At 36.6% G+C, this 12,428-nt stretch overlaps 1 long non-coding RNA gene across 2 annotated transcripts in view; it reads left to right on the plus strand.

Moving 5' to 3' along the window:
- The window catches only part of LOC146405643 (uncharacterized), a 96,464-nt gene that overhangs the window by 79,555 nt on the left and 4,481 nt on the right, over nucleotides 1-12,428 (plus strand). For both annotated transcript variants that reach the window (XR_014838369.1, XR_014838370.1), the window contains one exon: nucleotides 12,101-12,189. This is a non-coding gene — a long non-coding RNA (uncharacterized LOC146405643). The remainder of the gene's footprint in view (nucleotides 1-12,100; nucleotides 12,190-12,428) is intronic.

The raw sequence follows: 12,428 nt of genomic DNA on the forward strand, positions 1-12,428 counted from the left end.
TCTTTCTTTCTTTCTTTCTTTCTTTCTTTCTCTCTCTCTCTCTCTTTCTTCCTTCCTTCCTTCCTTCCCTCCTACCTCCCTTTCTTCCTTTCCTTCCTTCCTTCCTTCTATCTCTTTCTTCCTTTCTTTCTTCTATCTCTTTCTTCCTTCCTTATTTCCTTCCTTCCTATTCTGACAAAAAAATTGGTTAACTGATGTATACACTGGCTAGTAAATATTACTTTTTAAAATTAATAACTTGTTATATTGGCTGGTAAATATTAATATTTTCCTCAAGTATGTCAGAAGTCCCATTAAAATGAGTAGAATTTTTCTTTCCGCCTGACAGTCTTTTTCTTCTCTTTTTTATTGAGGTATAATTGGCAAATAACATTATATTCATCTCAGTGTACAACATAATGATCTGTATATGCATATAGTGCAAAAATGATCACCTCAGCAAGTTTGGTTAACATACATCACCATTCATAGTTACAATGTATGTTCTTACAATGAGGACTTAAGATCTATTACCTTAGACAGTTTCAAATATGAAATACAGTATTATTAACTGTAGTCACCATGATGTACATTACATCCCTGTGACTTATTTATTTTATAAATGAAATTTTTACTTTTTGATCTCCTTCACCCATTTTGCCCACCTCCCACACCCCTCCTCTAGCAACCGCCAAACTGTGTCTTTTTAAAAAAATAGCTACTACACATTTCTCCACTTGAAATGATCTATTCTCCATAAAACATGGTACGGATTATGAATTACATATATATATATATATATATTTTTTTCTGGACATACATACCTTCAATGAACAGGAACTAAATGAGGACAGGATTCACTTATAATTTGACAGTTATATAAGGAGTCATATATTAAACCTCAATATACTGGTGCCATGTTTTCAGTATATTTTAGGGAATATTTGGTGTCTGTTCTGGCCTGGCACTCTGGGCAGCTGTCTAGTTTACCCACATCTTAATTCAGCTTTGGTTGGATTACATGTTTATTGGAAGGATACATAATAAAATCAAGTGGAGTTTAAATGTCTCAGATACAGGTCTCTTAAGTTCATCCCTACCCTAAAATACTCTAATATAAAATTACAAGATAATTTGGTATTCAGGGATTCCCTGAAATATCTTGATTGGAACTATTTAGCTAACCAACTGATATCCTCTTATATGTCTTGAAAATAGGACAAAATGACTAGAGCTACAGACCAATTACCAGAAAAACAGTAACATTCATATGCTTTTCTCCTTCCTGTTTGTACTGTCTCTTGAAAGATTTGTGTTAGTTCTTGATTATGGAATCTTCCAAATGAAAATGATTGCATTTATGACTTTTCAGAATAAAATTTTAAAAAATTATGAAGTTGATATCCAGAGTGGGGACCCAACACTTTGTTTCACTACTAATGTTACTTGTGACTTCTAATTAAGACAGAGGCAATTTGCTGAAGAGACAGTTTGTGTAAAGTGTAAACAGAGGCTGGTTTGTAATTTGCAGATGGGGTTTTCCTGCTCTTGCCTCTAGTCAGCATTTTATTTTAAATCATTTAGCCAAGCAATATGTGTGTGTGTGTGTGTGTGTGTGTATTTTAAATTACTTCTTATAAAATATTCCAGTCACTTAGCAGGGGATAAATAGAATGCTTTTTTGTCTATTTGAAGAAGACTATAACATATATTGAAGTCCATTAACTAATCTGAAAGACACCATGCTCTTGAATGGGATGACCCAATAACATAAAATGTCAATCATAGCAATTTAGTAAATATATTTAATGCTTAAAAACTCTTCCTTAATTTCTCTAAATTCTATTCACAAAAGTTCCTTCTTGAGTTCCCATCTCTCTTCTCATTTTGTTTTATTATGAACACTTAAAAAACCTGTTTGGTAGTATCTAAATCTATTGAGCAATATTCATAAGTTCATTTGGTACATATACCATAGCATAACGGCTTCTGCCTCAGTTTTGCCTCCCCAAATCTCATTCACATTTCCCTTGTGCCACTCTCACCCAGAACAAAACAGGAAGAATAGTGGGAAACATAGGCCATGCTTGGCTGACAGTAGAAAACTATTGCAGTTATAGAGACAGCAAAAATTATGTTCCTCCCTTTGTTATAAGCTTAGCTCTCTCTCGCCGCAAACACTGCAGAAATGCTTAAAGAAAACAAGTAAGAGCTTCATATTCTATAACAAATTGTGATTTTTTTTTTCTGATGACATCAGTTGTTAGGAAGGCAAGGCTATTCACAGTTGCTGCATTGTGTATAACCTTAGCATCTTTTGTGGGCAGAAGCTGATAATGAAACAGAAGTATAGGTTCTCCATTCTGGGTATCAGCTTCTCAGATCAAATGTCATATCCTCAGAGACCTTTTCTAGCCATCCACTCCAAATAGCTCCCAACTCCCCTGTCTTTTTTTTTTTTTTGTTATGTTTTTTTGACTTTTCTTCATCTCATTCATCCTTATGTGGAATTATCCTCTTTATTTGTTGGTTTGCTTTATGGTTTCTCTTAATCTTGTTTGCTCTCCCATTCACTGGCATGTGAGGTCCAAGAGAGAATTTGTTGTTGTTGTTGTTGATTTCACTTATTGCTACACATTCAGAGTATGGCAGATTGCTTGGTGAAAAGCAGGTATTCAATAAATATTTGTTGAATGAATAAATAAACTCATATTCTTCTCCCCCATCAGTACTGGGGACTCTTGTGGAGCCAGCTCAGCCTAAGAGCTGTTGACTCTGCCTACTGGGAACTGCAGTGACAGCACCCAGGCTGACTGGTGTGGTCAGTTACAGTGGGAAAGGAAACTACTTGAACAAGTTTAAAGAAGCTCAACTCATTCTGCTAAGGTTACATTGAAAATCTTGGAATCTTAGATTTCTTATTAGTATTTTTATGCTTAAAATCTGTCTTTATGTCTTTATGTAATTGGGATAGCCAGAATTTGGATGACTGGGTGTCAAAAAGAAAAGTTTTACTTTAAATAATTTTTATTACTTTGCACGTTGGAGCTAGGTTTAAAATATTTTATTTTTTGCTTTTTCCTTTTTAGGACTGCACTCGAGGTACATGGAGGATCCCAGGCTAGGGGTCAAATCGGAGCTGCAGCCACTGGCCTACACCACAGCCATAGCAACATGGGATCTGAGCTGCGTCTGCAATATACACCACCACTCATGGCAATGCCAGATCCTTAACCCACTGAGTGAAGCCAGGGATCAAACCTGTATCCCCATGGATCCTAGTTGGATTTGTTAACCACTGAGCCATGAAGGGAACTCCTAAAATGTTTTAAAGATAAGTATTTTTAAGCTTAAACTATATGCAGAATATTTGCTTTCCTCTTATTTAAACATATATGGCAGCTTAAATAATGGAATCAGTTGTTAATCTTAACAGGTGTCATATAAGTAATTTTCTCTCTGAGTGTTAGTGTTATAGATTCCAGGGGACATACATGCTTCTCAAGATTCTAATAAGGGGAGTTACCCCTAATAAACCTAGAAATCTTTATTCTTTACAAACATGTAAGTTTGTGACTTCTTGAGCTCCTCCATAATCTGTTTTCTTTTTGTAAGCATAGAGGAGGATAGTATTTTCTCCCAACCTTGCCATTGGGAAAAGCTATGTAATTAGTTCTGGCCAATGGGTTATGGGCACAGCAGACTTGTAATTTAGTCATGTGATTACTATCTCAAGACTTGCAGCTCTGTTTTCCTCTTCCCCTGGGTCCTAGGGGGCTTTATATTCCAGAAGGTGCAGCTATGAGGTGGTGGGGCCTCTGCAAACCAGGCTTCCTCAGGGACTCTCTGGTGACCTATGTGGAGTATGTGGCCTGGGTCCTTGGGCCTCTGGGTCCCTAAATAACTGTATCTGGGGTCCAGAGCATGAGCCAAAAATTACTGAGATTTTGTAGTTGATTGTTATTGCATTGTAGTAAATGCTAAATGCGTGAGTAATGGGAACTGAGGTTGATTTTTATTAGCTTATCACTAGTAGAAAAGGTTTATAAATGTTAAGGAATCACTTAAACTGTCTTTCAATTTAAAAAAATTTTTATATAATGATTTCTTTTTCCATTATAGCTGGTTTACAGTGTCCCGTCAGTTTTCTACTGTACAGCAATGGTGACCCAGTTACACATACATGTATACATTCTTTTTTCTCACATTATCCTGCTCCATCATAAGTGACTAGACATAGTTTCCAGTGCTAAATAGCAGGATCTCATTGATAATCCATTCCAAAGGCACTAGTCTGCATCTATTATCCTCAAGCCCCCAATCCATCCCACTCCTTCCCCTTCCCCCTTGGCAACCACAAGTCTATTCCCCAAGTCCATGATTTTCTTTTCTGTGGAAAGGTTCATTTGTGCCATATATTAGAGTACAGATATAAAATATGGTATTTGTCTTTCTCCTTCTGACTCACTTTACTCAGTATGAGAGTCTCTAGTTCCATCCATGTTGCTGCAAATGGCATTATTTTGTTCTTTTTTAATGGCTGAGTAGTGTTCCATTGTGTATATATACCACATCTTCCTAATCCAGTCATCTGTAGATGGATGTTTAGGTTGTTTCCATGTCTTGGCTATTGTGAATAGTGCTGCAATGAACATGCGGGGGTGCATGTGTCTTTTTTAAGGAAAGTTTTGCACAGATATATGCCCAAGAGTGGGATTGCTGGGTCATATGGGAGTTCTATGCATAGTTTTCTAAGGTTTCATACTATTCTCCATAGTGTATACATGTATGTGTAACTGGGTCACCATGCTGTACAGTAGAAAACTGATGGAACACTGTAAACCAGTTATAATGGGAAACCACCTTACATTCCCACCAACAGTGCAGAAGGGTTCCCTTTTCTCCACACCCCCTCCAGCATTGTTTTGTGGAATTTTTAATGATGGCCATTCTAACTGGTATGAGGTGGTGTCTTGTGGTAGTTTTGATTTGCATTTCTCTTATAATCAGGGATGGTGGACATTTTTTCATGTGCTTGCTGGCCATCTGTATATCTTCCTTGGAGAAATGTCTATTCAGGTCTTTGGCCATTTTTCCATTGGGTTGTTGGCTTTTTTGCTGTTGAGTTGTGTAAGTTGTTTGTATATTTTAGAGATTAAGCCCTTGTCAGTTGCATCATTTGAAACTATTTTCTCCTATTCTAAGTTGTCTTTTTGTTTTCTTTTTGGTTTCCTTTGCTGAGCAAAAGCTTGTCAGAGAATGTTTTACCTATGTTCTCTTCCAGGACTTTGATGGTGTCTTGTCTTATATTTAAGTCTTTAAGCCATTTCGAGTTTATTTTTGTGCATGGTGTGAGGGTGTGTTCTAGTTTCATTGATTTGCATGTAGCTGTCCAAGTTTACCAGCAATATTTGTTGAAAAGACTGTCTTTTTCTCATTTTATGTTCTTGCCTCCTTTGTCAAAGAGTAATGGACCATAGGTGTCTGGGTTTATTTCTGGGTTCTCTATTCTGTTCCATTGGTCTGTCTGTCTGTTTTGGTACAAGTACCACACTGTATTGATGACTGTGGCTTTGTAATATTGCCTGACGTCTGGGAGAGTTATGCCTCCTGCTTAGTTTTTGTTCCTCAGAATTGCTTTGGCAATTCTAGGTCTTTTATGTTTTTATATAAATTTTGGATTGTTCTACTTCTTTGAAAAATGTCCTGGGTGATTTTGTAGGGATTGCATTGAATCTGTAGATTGCTTTGGGTAGTATGGCCATTTTTACGATATTAATTTTTCCAACCCAGGAGCATGGGATATCTTTCCATTTCTTTGAATCCTCTTTAATTTCCTTGATTAATGTTTTATGGTTCTCAGCATATAAGTCTTTCCCTTCCTTGGTCAGGTATATACCCATGTGTTTTATTTTTTTGGGTGCAATTTTAAAAGGCATTGTATTTTTGTATTCCTTTCTTTGTACAATGTAGGTCTGAATTTATTAAAGGGAATACTTTGGCTGTTCCCAAGTTTCCTTGATAGAATTGAAAGAAAAAATCATGTTCTGAGGTACCTGGTTATAGTATTACAGAAGCCTTGATCATGTTAGGATACAGAGGAAAATGCTCTAGGTCTTCTGTGGTTTTAATTTACAAAAACCATCTTTTATTTGCACTTGAAAGTAGCTGCAGCTACTGTCACTTAAGATATTTTTCCCACTTTCATTGTGCCATGGAAATTAGCATTTTTATTAGTGCAAATTATTCTTGTTTGCTAATTCCAGAGATGTCCAAAAGCAAGAACAGCCTCCTGGGCCATTCGACTTTGGAAGAGAATAGTAAATCAATGGGTAGATAGGACTATATATCATATTAAACACAGGGAATCCACCACAAAATCATTACACTAAAAAGCGACAATTTTGATTGATTAAAATGGTATGGGCTGGATAGTGTTAAATCACTCTGAGTGATATGACATTATAATTTTACATAGCATATTTCTGCCAAGACAATGAAGGTAAAAGGCATTGTCATCAGATGATAACAGACAATAAGAAGAATCCTGATGTTAGATTTATTACCTGGGTTAGATTTAGAAAGAAGTAATTCTTGTCCTGTTCCACTTATCAAATGACTGTAAATTCAGTGATGATGTAAAATTCTAAGGCAGAGCCACTTATAGGTTTGACAAAGTGCCAGCTATAAAGTATTTATTGTTCTCAGTGTTTCTGCATTACACACTTAAATATTTATCAGAAACATAAGCCCCTCTGATAAATGTTTCTGATCTTTGTGGCTAGATTATTTTTTTTAACATTTAGATTTTTCATCCAGAAACTACATCTTCATTTTTATTATGTTAATAACTTTGAGCTCATCGTTTGAAAAGGCAGTGAGTTTTAAAATCTTGTTCCTTTTAACTTTTGGTTTTAAGTGTGAAATTTTTGAGGTGGTATTCTTAATATAGCAATGAGGACTTCCTGGGAGTTTCCTGGTGGCCTAGTAGATTGAGGATCTGGCTTTGTCACTGCTGTGGCTCTGATTACTGCTCTGGCATGGGTTTGATCCCTGGCCAGGAAACTTTTGCATGCTGTCAGCATGGCCAAAAAAAAAAAAAAGGGAAGACTTCTTCATTTTGTCTTTGCTGTATGGGAAGCCCAACCAAATTTTCTAAATTTCCTCCTATGCATATGCCAAATGAGATGTAAGCTGATGATGGTATAATTACAGTCTGAGAAAAATATATGGTATCTAGGTATATTAGGTTTTATCTTAATGCCACTTAACTCCATATCCTGTTTCTAAAGAACATAGGTAGAGAGAGGGCCTTACCCTGGACACAGAGATGTCCTCCTTGGGGGCACAGCTGACTGGATCAAAGATTAGCACTTGACTCAGAGGAAGGCAGCACTCTGTGGGCCGGTGATGTGTGGGGTGGCATGTCGTGGCATGAGAACTCCAGGAAACAGGATGCTCCCCACAGGAGAGAGGAGACTGGCCCTGGTTAGATCTTGTCGAGGCATTCAAAAGTGAGGCACTCAAGTGGTAAAGCAACTCAGAAGCACAGCAACCTGCACAAAGAAAGCAATTTGTTGATTCCATAAGGTTGCCCAGGCCACCACTTACCAAAGCCAGAGGCTGAAGGAAGAGGAGCAGACATGCTATGAGTTGAAATAGAAGGTAGTGGAACCACTAGGAAATTGAAACTTGTTATTACTGAGGACTCAAAGTGGGCTAAGTTTGCTAAAAGAAAGTGGTGGAGATGACTTTGTTATTCTTCAATTCCCAGGTTACCCACACAGGAGAAAAACTCTAGCTATGTTAAACTGGGCTACTGGCCCTTCTTCTAGCTTCAAAAAGTCTAATACATCTAAGACAGTATAATGAATTCTTGTGACCACAGGATTTTGGCTCTACAAGAGAACTTAGAGGCATCCTGACAAAACGCTTTCCTATTGATTTTATTATGAAGAATTCAACACCTGAGAAGCTATACACAAAATCTCTTTGGCCTCCCAGCTGATCATATATTGCAGTTACAAGCTTCTCAAGGCCACAGACATGTCTTAAGTAGCTATTTCTTCTGGCTCCTGTACACAGTAGCAGCTTAATAGATGCTTTCGAATCACTGCAAAATCTTACGGCATTTGGTAGTTAGGATTTGCTTGCAGAGCTGGTTCATTACAAGTAGTTAGAAGAGGAGGTATATAAAAAAATGAAGTGACAAGACCACCTCCCATCTGTTTTGTGAACACTTCTCTTCTGCATATCATGCATACACACACTCAGATAAAGGAGTTCTCAGCCTTGTCAGCTGATTGAGGAAGTTTTACATCCATCAAAGTTGGTCCTGGAAAATTCATTGTACAAGGCTAGCATTCAAGATTCAGAATTGCCTGGTCGATGGGGCACTGACAGCATCCAGACAATTTACAGTTAGGTCTCCACACTTCCTTAAATTCATGGATTAAGAGTGAGAAAGGTTTTATGTTTGGAATATTTTCTGATTCAAGGATATGGAAGGTTAGTAGGAAGCTGAGTTCTCTGACTCTCCCATAATTTATATGGAATGTTCAGTATCAGTGTCATTTTCTTGAATATCAAAGGCTAAAGATTATTTTGAATAAATCAAAACTTAAGTCTCTGGGAAATATGAAATGTCCACTGAGCAGGCTGTTTCATAAAAGGAGAACAATTAATTGAATTCAGGGACATTTCTTCAATTTTAGCCATCCCTCTGAAAAAACAGAAATGCTGTCAGAGTTACATCTGCCACTCAATTTTGTTTTAACTTTCAGTTTTACATTCCCTTGAGATAAATCCATCAAAGCCAGAATAAATAACTCTACAAAAGAGCAGAGAGCAATGAAAGAATGCTATTTCTAATCTTCATCTGGGTTTTATCCTAGTAGTTATAAAGATAAATCCTTAGTTTTGGACTAATTCTGAATTGTCTGTATTGGAGAGTTGAGTTCCTTTTGCTAAGAGAGTTTTAAAATTTCCTACTCTAAATTTCCTCCAAGGAAGGACTTTTGAGTATTGTGATGATTTATGAGACATTATTAAGGGGTTGGACTTAGGAAAGAGCGAAACCCAGCAATTTCTGTACTGCTCTACCTTGGGGAAGTAGATGAATTTCAGGGCCAGGGCACAACCAGGGCAAATTTGACCCGTTCACAAATGACTTTACCGCTCACTGTGTCAGATGGGGTGTTTGGATTCTGCATGACACAGCAATTTTTCTCTAAATTCTAGAACAAAATAAATCATAAAGAAGGCAAAGTCCATCGCAACACAACAATGGGAGGAAAAAGTATGTATACATATATGTGTAATTTGGTCCCCATGCTGAACAGTGGAAAAAAAATTAAAAATAAAAAAAGAAGGCAAAATCAAGAAAGTTTGGGGTCTTTATTTGTATGAAAAGAAAGAAAAGTAAAAGTGATGAAGATCCTGTGGATAGGTGAACTTTATGGCATGTGCTGAGAACCAAAAAACATTTCAGATGTTGAGAGGTATCTGCTAAAGGAGATCTTAAAAGTGTCCTTCCCATAGCTCAGGGCTGCTAGCATTTGTGAGGGAACTCTTAAGACCTATCAAGGAGGTAAGATCATCTTTATAATTTTAAAAAATTTTTTACTTTAAATTTTTTGTTTTTTTAATTAAAGTGTAGTTGATTTGCAATGATGTGCCAATTTCTGCTGTATAGCAAAATGACCCAGTCATTCATACACACACACACACACACACACACACACACACACACACACACCCTTTTCGTCATATTATCTTCCATCTTATTTTTTCCCAAGAGATTGGATATAGTTTCCTGTGCTGTACAGTAAAACCTCAGCCTTCATAATTCTTTATGAGCCAGACTTTTGTTTTCAGAATTCGTTCTAAGGAACCCAGGGACTTTTTGGCTATATTAATTTCATAGAATTTCAGAATTTGAAAATGTTTCTTTCCAGATTGAGAAATTCTTATTCTCCACTATCTGAGTTTTAAATCTTCTTGACCTGAGGTTGTTCTTGAGCCTTGGGAGACTCACTTATAAGTTAATGTTTAGAGCAAATAAAATGCACTATAAAGCCCCTTTAAGTGGGTGGTGGTGTCTGTGCAAGGTAAGGGCTGTTGTTATCCACTTGCCACAGGTCTATTAAGCATCAAGCAGCAGCACAAGGGAAAATAGGATGGGTGAATTTTGAAATTCTAACTAAAAATTGATCCTTTAATTAGCTACTTAATTGTGGATGCTTGATATCCATAATTGTTACTTTTTAAAATTGAGATTGTTTTGACACCTAATTTTTGCTATTTGTGTCATCACATATCCTTTCTATCCATCCATCAATCCATCCTATATTTTTAAAAATTTTTATTAAAGTGTAGTTGACTTAAAACTTCAACTGTAAAAGTTATATACAGTGAAAAAACTAAACATACAGTGAAAGTCCCAAGTTTTAAGTGTACAATTTGATACTCTTCGCAAATCAATACTCCTGTGGAACCCCAACCATTTCTCATCACTCAGAACGTTTTCTTGCATCTCTTCCCAGTCAATTCCACTTCTGTCCTACTGTTGTGATTTTTTTTTTCAGGACAGGTTAGTTTTGCTTGTTCTAAAACTTCATATAAATGGAAATGTTCATATCTACACTGTTCAAGATTCTGTCATACCATTTCGAGTATCAGTAGTTCATTTCTTTTTTTTTTTGCTGTACACAAATAATTTAATGCTTTACAAAAGTGTTAATTTTTTACCTTTATCAGCATAGTTTTTTTTTCCAATTTTTGAAGTTTTATTGAAGTATAGTTGATTTACAAGGTTGTGATAATTTCTGCTGTTTAACAAAGTGATTCAGTTATTACATGTACACACATACATTCTCTTTCAGATTCTTTTCCCACATAGATTATCACAGAATATTGGGTAGAGTTCTCTGAGCTGTATAGCAGTTCCTTGTTGGTCTATTATTCCATATACCTCTGTAGGTCATTTCTTTTTATTGTCAAGTAGTATTACCTTAAATGTAATGAATGCATTTTCTTTATCCATTCACCTGTTGATAGACAGCTGTTTCCACCTTTTGACCATGACAAGTAGAGTCACTACAAGTCTTTATGTGACTATATGTTCTCATTTCTCTTGGGTACTCTAGGGTGGAAATTTCTGGCTTGTAGCATAGGTGCGTGTTCAGTCGTGGAAACATTTTCCTGGGTTCTAAATCCTGTTTTCCTACAGTCCCATCTTTAATCTTTTAGTTCCTCTAGGCCACATTGTACTCTGAAGTAAGAGCCTGAGGTAAGTACAGGAATATGGTTTTCATGATAGTGTAAGAAGCCTGGGCTGGGCTGGGGACAGGAGACAGAAGTATTGCTCTGAGTTATTTCAGAGCCTTCAGTGCATTACTGTGCTCCCATCAGGATAGCAGAGAATATGGTACCTTATACTGCTGGTGCGCAGTCCCCAAAGATCTACCCCACAAAATGTGTTACAAGAGGCTAAAAATGCGGTGTAATGGTATCTGTGTTTTCTCTAAATCTATAAACTTGTTGAAGATATTAATGACTGTAAGTGTAGAAAAATATGCATACAGTTCTATAAGTTCATATACTTTAGATTTCTACTACTCAGATTCAGCATATATTTTGTACTTCATCAAATACATGCTTATCCTTCTAGATAAGCAGTATAAGCAAGATCCTGATTTATAAGCTTGTTCACCTAACTATAAAAATTGGCTGTTGTATGGCAAGACTGTGGCCATTGCAAATCTAATCTCTCTCTCTCTCCTTTCACACACAGGAAAATGCCCTTCAAAACTGGTGCATGCCTGTGAAGTTTTCACAAAGTATAAAATATATATGCTTTTCAAATTGTTTTTAATAAATAAATGTCATGAGGAGTTGCCTCATGGCTTAGCAGCATTGCAACCTCAGTAGCTTTGGTTATAGCTGTGGTGCCACCTTGATTCCTGGCCTGGGGAATTCTGCATGCCATAGGGATGGCCAAAAAAAAAAAAAAAAAAAAAAAAAAGTCATGAACATTGGTATTTTCTAGATGTAAGTTTTTAATGACCTAACCTATGCTTGCTTAATTTCTCTTTTTCCTCCCTTCACTGTTTAACTACAGGATCCTTTTCCACCAAGGCTGTTCTAAAAGGACCCTTGTGATTATATTGGACTCACCTGGATAATTCAGGCACCTTTCCCTATTTTAAGGTAGCTGATTAGCGAACTTCCATCTGCAACTTAAATGCTCTTTTACCATGTAATTTGCCACACTCACAGGTTCAGGGAATTGGGATGTGTGTGAGAGTGTATTATTCTTTCTGTTGCATGATTTATTTATCAATTTCATTTGAATATCAGAATGATTCATTTTGTGATCAAAGTTATTTGCTGCTCTTTGCTATCTTATTTGACATTGGAACAGAGTGGTTCTCCCTTGGACAGAAAGT

Source organism: Sus scrofa, chromosome 2 (assembly GCF_054392235.1).
Source record: "Sus scrofa isolate SSC_HxYL_T2T_F1_AM1 chromosome 2, Sscrofa_HxYL_maternal_Yorkshire_Landrace_v2.0, whole genome shotgun sequence".
In the NCBI taxonomy this organism is placed as follows: Eukaryota; Metazoa; Chordata; class Mammalia; order Artiodactyla; family Suidae; genus Sus; species Sus scrofa.